This window comes from Arachis ipaensis, chromosome B04, assembly GCF_000816755.2.
Source record: "Arachis ipaensis cultivar K30076 chromosome B04, Araip1.1, whole genome shotgun sequence".
NCBI classification, from domain to species: Eukaryota; Viridiplantae; Streptophyta; class Magnoliopsida; order Fabales; family Fabaceae; genus Arachis; species Arachis ipaensis.
In genome coordinates, this window is record NC_029788.2 from 3,997,457 (window position 1) to 4,005,986 (window position 8,530).

Consider the following 8,530-nt stretch of genomic DNA (forward strand, 5'->3'; position numbering starts at 1 on the left):
TAAGATTTAAATTTCTTACACTTATTTTATTTTAATAGACAAACAACATAATAAAGTGTGTAGAAATTTTTTTAAATGATTTATAGTTGTTGAAATATTAGAGGCCTAGAAAGGTATGGAAAGTTGAGTATGGTGAAAGAGTTGAAAAAAAAAGTACAGATTGAATATGCTAGGTTTGATTGAAACTAATAGGGAGGTGGTGACTAAGTTTGATGTAGCACGTTTGTGGGGTTGTGACATGGTGGGTTGAGATTTTATGGAATCAGTTGGTGTCTCTGGCGGTTTATTGTTAATGTGGGGTAATTTATTATTTAAATGATCGAACTGCTATAAAGGGGATGGCTGGTTGTGCGTTGAAAGTTTGCTGACAAAAAATAATTTTAAATGTGCTTTCTACTTGGTGTATGGTGCACATGTTCGGAGTGAGAAACTGGTGATATGGGAGGAGTTAAGCTACATTATGGGTTTATGTCAGATTCCGTTTTGTTTCATAGGAGACTTTAACGAGATACTACGGTTAGAGGAAAGAAAAGGCGCTGTTAGTTTACCGGCATCTGCGGAGGAATTTAAGGAATGGGTGCAAGATTCACAGTTAGTAGATTTACCGTTAATCGATCGGAAATTCACATGGTTTTGAGGTCGATCTTGTGGCCGCATTGATAGGATCTTGGTTAGTTTGGAGTGGCTTGAGGAGTTCCCAGATACTCGTTTGAAAGGAGGACCGAGAGGCCTATCAGATCATTGCCCGTTGATTTTAGAAGATTATAGACTTTGTGCGGGTTCGAGACATTTTCGTAATTTGGATTCCTGGTTTACACATGAAGCGTTTCTGAAGTTGGCAAAGGATGAGTGGAAGAACTTGGGAGATGATATGTTCACAAACAAGCTGAAGGCTTTGACAGTACCGCTAAGGAGATGGCATAAGGAAAACTTTGGGGACATGGACAGCAAGATAAAGAAGTTTGAGGAAGAGATTAAGAAGATTAATGATATGGTTAGTGCTGGTAGTTATGACGGAACAATGGAGGCTAGACAGAAGGCTCTTGTGACTTGTTGTGCGAAGTAGTATATCAGAAAAGAGATTCATCGGAAGCAGATGTCCCGATTCCAACATGCTAGAGATATGGACAAGAACACTATGTACTTCCATAACCTAGCGTCGGCTAGAAGGAGGAACAACTGAATCGATTCTTTAGTGATTAATGGAAGATTGGTACGAAATCAGGCGAGAATAAAAGACTGCAATTACGGGTTTTTATAAAGAACTGTATAGGCAGGAGTATGCTCCTTTGATTGGGATCCGTGATGGGATGGTTAAGCAGATTGATGACGAAGAGGCAGCAGTGTTAGAGAAAATGCCATCAACTGAGGAAATACGAGAGGCAGTTTGGGATTGTGAGTCCAGTAAAGCACCAGGTAGTGATGGTTATAATATGAACTTCATAAAGAAATATTGGGGTGAGCTTGGTCAGGAGTTTACTGCAGTTGTGTTGGGCTTTTTCCAGAGTGCGAAGCTACCAACAGATGCTAATGTTACTTGGGTGGCGCTAGCTCCAAAATTTGTGAGGGCTAAGAAAATCAAAGACTTAAGACCTATTAGTATGGTTGGCTGTGTTTATAAGGTGATATCTAAAGTGTTGGTAAAAAGAATGTGGTTAGTGATGCCACATTTAGTGGGGGGAGACTCAGTCTGCGTTTGTAAAGGGCCGCAAAATGCATGATGGTGCTCTCATTGCTTGTGAGACGGTCCAATGGCTGAAGCTGCGTAAGAAGCAGGCGGCAATTGTTAAACTAGACTTTCAGAAAGCCTACGATAGAGTGAGATGGAGCTTTGTGGATATAGTGCTACAGAAGATAGGTTTTGGTCTTAGATGGAGGACTTGGGTGAAGAAATGTGTGACTACAGCGTCTATGTCGGTGTTGATCAATGGGTCACCATCCAAGCCGTTCAAGATGGAGAGAAGACTCAGACAAGGAGATCCTCTCTTTCTTTTTCTGTTTATTCTTGTCATTGACGTTCTGCACAGGATGGTGGGGGAGGCGGTAAAAAAATGGATGAATTTCTCCACTGCTGGTGGGAAGGGACAACATAGAATTGTCGCATCTCCAATTTGCAGATGACACAATATTATTTTGTCCACAGGAAATGGAAACGCTTGTGAATTATAAGAGGCTCCTGCATTGTTTTGAGTTAATGTCTGGCCTAAGTATCAACTTTGATAAGTCGAGCCTAATTCCAATCAACTGTGAGAAGGAATGAGTGACAAATATGTGTGGTTTGTTGGGATGTGCTGAAGCTGTGTCACCTGTCAGGTACTTAGGAATTTCTCTAGGCGCTAACCCTCAGTTGGTGAAGACTTGGAAACCAATCATAGACAAGGTGGAAGACAAGCTGAGCTTATGAAAAGCTAGATCTCTCAACAAAGCTGGTAAGTTGGTCCTCATAAGATCTGTTCTCAATATCCTGCCGATTTACTACTTAAGCATGTATAAGATGCCAAAGGCGGTTGCAGAAAAGATAATTGGACTACAGAAAAGGTTCTTGTGGAGTAAAGAAGATGGGAATAACGGTTTACCACTGGTGAAATGGAAGATAGTTCAAGCTCCAAAAAAGCTAGGTGGCTTGGGGGGTGGGAGATGCTTTAATTAGAAATGTATCGCTTCTGTTCAAGTGGTGGTGACGCTTTTCAAAGGAGGACTGCCCGTTGTGGAAGAAGGTTATATGCTCTTGTAATCAACTGGACCCAACTGTAATGTTGTCAAACCAACCTTTGCCATCAAAAGAGGACCCGTGGAAAGATATCTGCCAGCTTAATATTAAGGAGTAACAGGTAAGAGATATGATGATCAGTGGTTTGTCTATGGAGGTGGGAAACGGCAGAAGCACTCGTTTTTGGGAGGTTGCTTGGTTACAAAGTGGCTCTTTGAAAGATAGTTTTCCGAGACTCTTCTCTGTTTCAAATCAACAAGGATTCATAATAGGGAACTGTGGGTTTTGGGATGGGTTAGAGTGGGTATGGAACTTCCAGTGGAGGAGAGAACTATTCCAATGGGAGTTAGAGTTGCTCAATCAACTTCACGACCGGTTACGGGTTGTAAGATTATCGATTGATAGAGAGGATTCGGTTGTATGGAAATTTGACAAAAAAAAGTATTTTTTCTACTAATTCTTTTGTGCAGGTGTTGCAGAAAGAGACTCTTTCAGAGGACATCACGAGTTACAGCTTCACTAGTTTCACTTGGAGATGCTTGGTTCCTCCAAGAGTTGAACTATTTGCATGGTTTGTTTTAGTAGGCAGGGTCAACACGAAGGAGAGGCTGAGTAGGCTCGGAATTATTCATCATAATGACAATATATGTGTTTTGTGTAAAAAGGATATAGAATCTGTACATCATTTATTTTTTGCCTATGAGTTTACGTGGCAGGTGTGGTGTGCTTGGTTGACGTGTGCTAATAGAGCATGGGCCATTTCGGGGACCGTTAAGGAGTTCTTTGAGAGAGTTGGACTGGAGTACCAGGTTGTAAGTCTGAACAAAAAAAATGGCTGATAGGCTTCTTTGCGGTTATTTAGAACATTTGGTTGGAGCGGAATAGCATAGTATTCCAGAGCTCAAAGACAGGTGTTGAACGAGTTAAGATTATGTCTTTTTTGAGTTACAGGAAATAGTGTAGAGTTTATCCGTTTGGTTGCTGATGGCAATGCCGGAGATGACAATGGATTATACCTTTTTATTTTTATTTGTGTTTATGTCTTGTATTTTGTTGTGCTTTATTCCTTTTTGTTCCACTATATTGTGTTGTGTTGAGCTCCCTTTATTAAAAAAAAATTCACCAATTCAAATTAGTTATATTTGCTCATTTTTGCTTGCTATAAAATTCCTAACTTTTGATTTGATAGAAAAATAAAAACTAAAAATTTACTAGTTTCTTGCTATTTTTTAATAAAAATGTTATTTTACATTTTTCGTAATAGAATTTTTGTTAAATATTTTTCTATTAGATTTAGAATCTCAAAAGTTGGTTGTAGTTAAATTTTGATGAAAAATCTCATTGTTGCTATTATTATTGGCTTAAATGGTCCTTACTTTTTTTATTGAAAAAAAAATGACTCAAACTCACGATTTTTTAGATGAATACAAAAAAATAATGTCATTTAAACTAGAATTCATTAACAAATAGTCCTTACTTAAACTCTTATTAATATAATCATATGCTTAATTAGTAGAACTTTCCTTTTGAGATACATGGAGGAAGAATCCATATATATAGCTGATGAATGTAGGTTACTGCAATAGCCATTTGTATTTCGAACTCTTTGTATGTGATATATTTTGTGTTGAATGAAAGATGGCTGGATTTCGAACTCTTTGTGTGTGATATTTTTATGATGACATCTTCACATAAAGATAATATTGTGAACTTTTAGATAAATAGCATTATGGACCATTAGATGAGTTGATATATTTGAGTATTTAACTAAATATATTTGATTAACCAAGGTTCACAATGTTATCTTCGTATAAAGATATCATCATGTGAGTATTTTTTATTTGGTGAATGCTACCTTACTCCCTCTAAAATAACATGTAAATTACTTTTCATTATGTGTCATATTGTAATTGGTTCTTATCTTAACCATAGTTGGGTTATTTTATAATTTATTATTCTTAAAATATCAAAGCTCCACTCCCGTTAATTGAAGCACATTCCACTCCTCCATTTTTTGTTCATCACTTCATCACCTAGATTCTGTCCTTCCAAGCACCGTTGCGTTCGTGACAAGAAGCGCCAACGTCATCGCCATCTACTACCCTCCCACACAACCTCTCTTTCTTTAGTGCATAATCCCTTAATCATGTCGTTGAATTCCGTCGCCCATAACTTGTCCTTCCCAGTATAGCCAGCGCCTCTTTTTGCCATGGATCACTGCTTATCCACATAATTAATGACGTGATGACGTTGGCTATATTGGGAAGAGAGGTTGTGTGGGAGGGCATGGCAATGACGTTGGCGCGACGGTGCTTGGAAGGACCAAATCTAAGTGATGAAGTGATAAACAAAGAATGGAGGAGTGGAATGTGCTTCAATTAAGGGGAGTAGAGCTTTGATATTTTAAGAATAATAAATTATAAAATAACCCAACTATGGTTAAGATAAGGACCAATTACAATGTGACACATAATGAAAGGTAACTTACATGTTATTTTAGAGGGGATCCGATAGCATTCACCATTTTATTTATTTTTTTTTGTGACTTAAAAGAAAATAAACAAAAACTAAGAAAGAAAAAAAACAAGAAACTGCTTAAGAAAGGCAGTCCCGCTGAATACTACTTTCAAACTCCTTCCAAGGCAATGGAAGCTCCACTTGGGGAGAAATAGTCCTCATTGCAGTCTTTGCCATGATGTCTGCTACTGTATTTGCATCTCTCAAGATCAATCGAAGATCAGCATGCCATTTCCAAGACATGATATCTCGGATTTTTAACACCAAAGGATCAATAAACCCATAGCAATCTTGTAAATTATTGACAATAGTTAAAGCCTCCACACAGTCTGTCTCACATATAATGTCTCTTTGTCCCGAGTCCCATGCCAAAAGAAAGCCTCTCCAAATAGCAAACAACTCTCCTTGCAAAATGCTACGACTCTCAATTGTTCCCAGACAGCCTCGTTGCCACCTTCCCTTACAATCTCTGCTAACACAAGCAAAACCAACTCGAGCACCACTGCCAGGATAGCTAACATCACAATTAATCTTAAAGGTACCCACTGAAGGGGAAATCCAAGAGCCACTAATGGTTGAGGGGATAGATAGTCGTTGCAACTCAAAAATATTTCGGAGCTCCTTTTCTAAGGACAAAGCCATACCAATCACTTTGTCTATGGTCCAATGCTCGTGAGGATGAAAGATCTCGTTATTTCTCGAACACCAAATCCACCAGAGACCAGAAAAGAATCTAAAGGGGCGTTGTTTGCTATTATGTAAGAACCAACTCATCAAATCCACTGGTTGATCGGAGATCCCTAAAGCTTGCCAAACAAGTTGGGCTTTTGGACAATCCCGAATACAATGTAAAATCGATTCCTGACCTGAGAAACATCGTGGACAGCTATCCATGTACGAAATGCCCCTCCTAAAACGAAATGCAGCAGTAGGAAGAGCCTCCCGAAGACATAGCCAGGCCAAAAATTTGTGCTTTTCTGGAACATGTTGACGCCAAAGCCAAAGCCAATTACCCATATCCTCCCAACTAAACATCTTCTTACTGAGCCACAAATAACCACTATGAGCATCATAAACCTTTGAGGCCGCACCAGTTCAACACCAACCGACCTCTGAACCAGCTTGAACATCTGGGTTGTAAGAGTTAATGTTGCTCTGCAAAGACTGATTCAGAGGGGAATAGATATTCTCAAGGTTCCACTGTCCAGATGACCAAAGGTCCAAGATCCTGAGATCCGAATCAGAAATGTGAACATAATCCATCTCCTGACACAGTCGCCCCTCTCTTCTCCATTTAGAAAACCAAAAGTTCTGTTCCAAATCCCCAATGCACCAACTAAAACCTTCCTTCAGGATATCCCAAACTCGACATATACTCTTCCAAACATAAGATCCCCTTCCTCGAGACCGACTAAAACAATCATCCTTAGAAGAATGGTATTTCTCCGTCAATAGTTGAACCCATAGCTTGTCGAGATGGTGAAAAAGTTGCCAAACTAGTTTTCCAAGAAGAGCAATATTGGCACAAAAAGGATCTCTAATTCCCAGACCTCCAAACTTCTTAGGAGTGACCAACACTTTCCAGTTAACTAGATTCAGGCCTCTACCATCAGCTTGACCCTTCCATAGAAAGTTTCGCATCATGGATTCTATCTTATTAGTTACCCCTTTAGGGAAGAGAGATACTTGCATGCGATAAGTAGGAATCGCAGTCACTACCGAGTTGAGCAAACAGAGTCTGCATGCCTTATTAAGCAATCTTCCTTTCCAACTGGCTAGCCTTCCCCGAATCTTGTCCAAAACATCGTTGAAAGTTGCGCGTGTCACCCGAGAGTGATTAAGGTTCACCCCTAAATACTTGCCCACGTTCTGGACGAATCTGATGGAGGAGACTCCAGTAAAAATCTCTTTTCTTGTCGCTGAAACATTCCTGGAGCATAGCGCTTTAGATTTTTCCACATTAACCTTCATCCTAGAGGCTCTGCAGAAATTTTCCAAAGCTACCATTACAGTTTGAACTTGCTGTTTTTCAACTTTACAGAAAAGAAGCAAATCATCGACAAACATCAAATGAGAAATTCTTGGACCCCCTATAGAAACCGCAACCGGCTTCCACAAGTCCTTATCAACTTGCTGATTAATAGAACAGGACAATCTCTCCATACACAACACAAACAGATACGGTGATATAGGATCTCCTTGCCTAAGACCCCTGCTCGGAGTAAAGCTATTTAATCTATCCCCATTCCAGAGGATAGACAGTGAGGAAGCAGTGACACAACGCATAATCAAATTGACTGTCGGAGGAAGAAAGCCAAAACTCACCAGGGTTTGTTTCAGAAATCCCCAATACACTCTATCGTACGCTTTCTCCAAATCAATCTTAAAGGCCAGGGTGCCTTTCTTTGACTTTGTCTTCTTCATGAAATGGAGAATCTCTTGTGCTACAATGATGTTGTCTGGGGTTCCTCTCCCCGGGATAAACCCTCTTTGAAGGGGCCCAATAATCTCTTTGAGATGGGGACGAAGTCTATTGACCAGGACCTTCGTTATAACTTTGTAAACCACATTACAGAGACTAATTGGTCGGAAATCCTTCATGGAAACCGGGTTTTCTACCTTTGGAATAAGAACCACAAGAGTTTCCATCATCCTTGGATCCATATCCAAACCAGAGAACGCATGACGAACCATAGTCAAAACATCAAAACCAACAATCTTCCAGTATTCTTTAAAGAAGAAAGCCTGAAACCCATCAGGGCCCGGCGCCTTAAAAGAATGCATACTGAAAACAACCGACTTAACTTCTTCCAGAATAACTGGCGCTGTGAGGCTACAACAGGCTTCATCATTCAAGGAAGGCAGCGGCACATCACCAAGACAACCTAAGTCTACATCCTCCGACTGGCAGAATAGGCGTTTATAGAAGGATTCAGCTTCCCTTCTAAGGACATCCGGGTCCGTTTCCCACACCCCATCTTGAAGAAAGAGACCATGAATCTTATTATGCTTTCTCCGCACAAGAGTCTGGACATGAAAGAACTTGGTATTTTTATCCCCAAATTTTACCCACTGCTCTCTGGATTTTTGAAACCATAGAAGTTCCTCCTGCACAAGCGTGTTATTAAATTCCTCAATCAGCTGTTTTTCTTTTTGCCGCATAGACAAATCTTCCATTACTTCAACTCGCTTCTGAAGGAAATTAATCTGTCTCTCCAATTTGCATTTCTTAACGAAAATGTTGCCGAATACTTTAGAATTAAACTCCAAAGAGTTCTTCTGCATTTCTGAAAGCTTGCCATG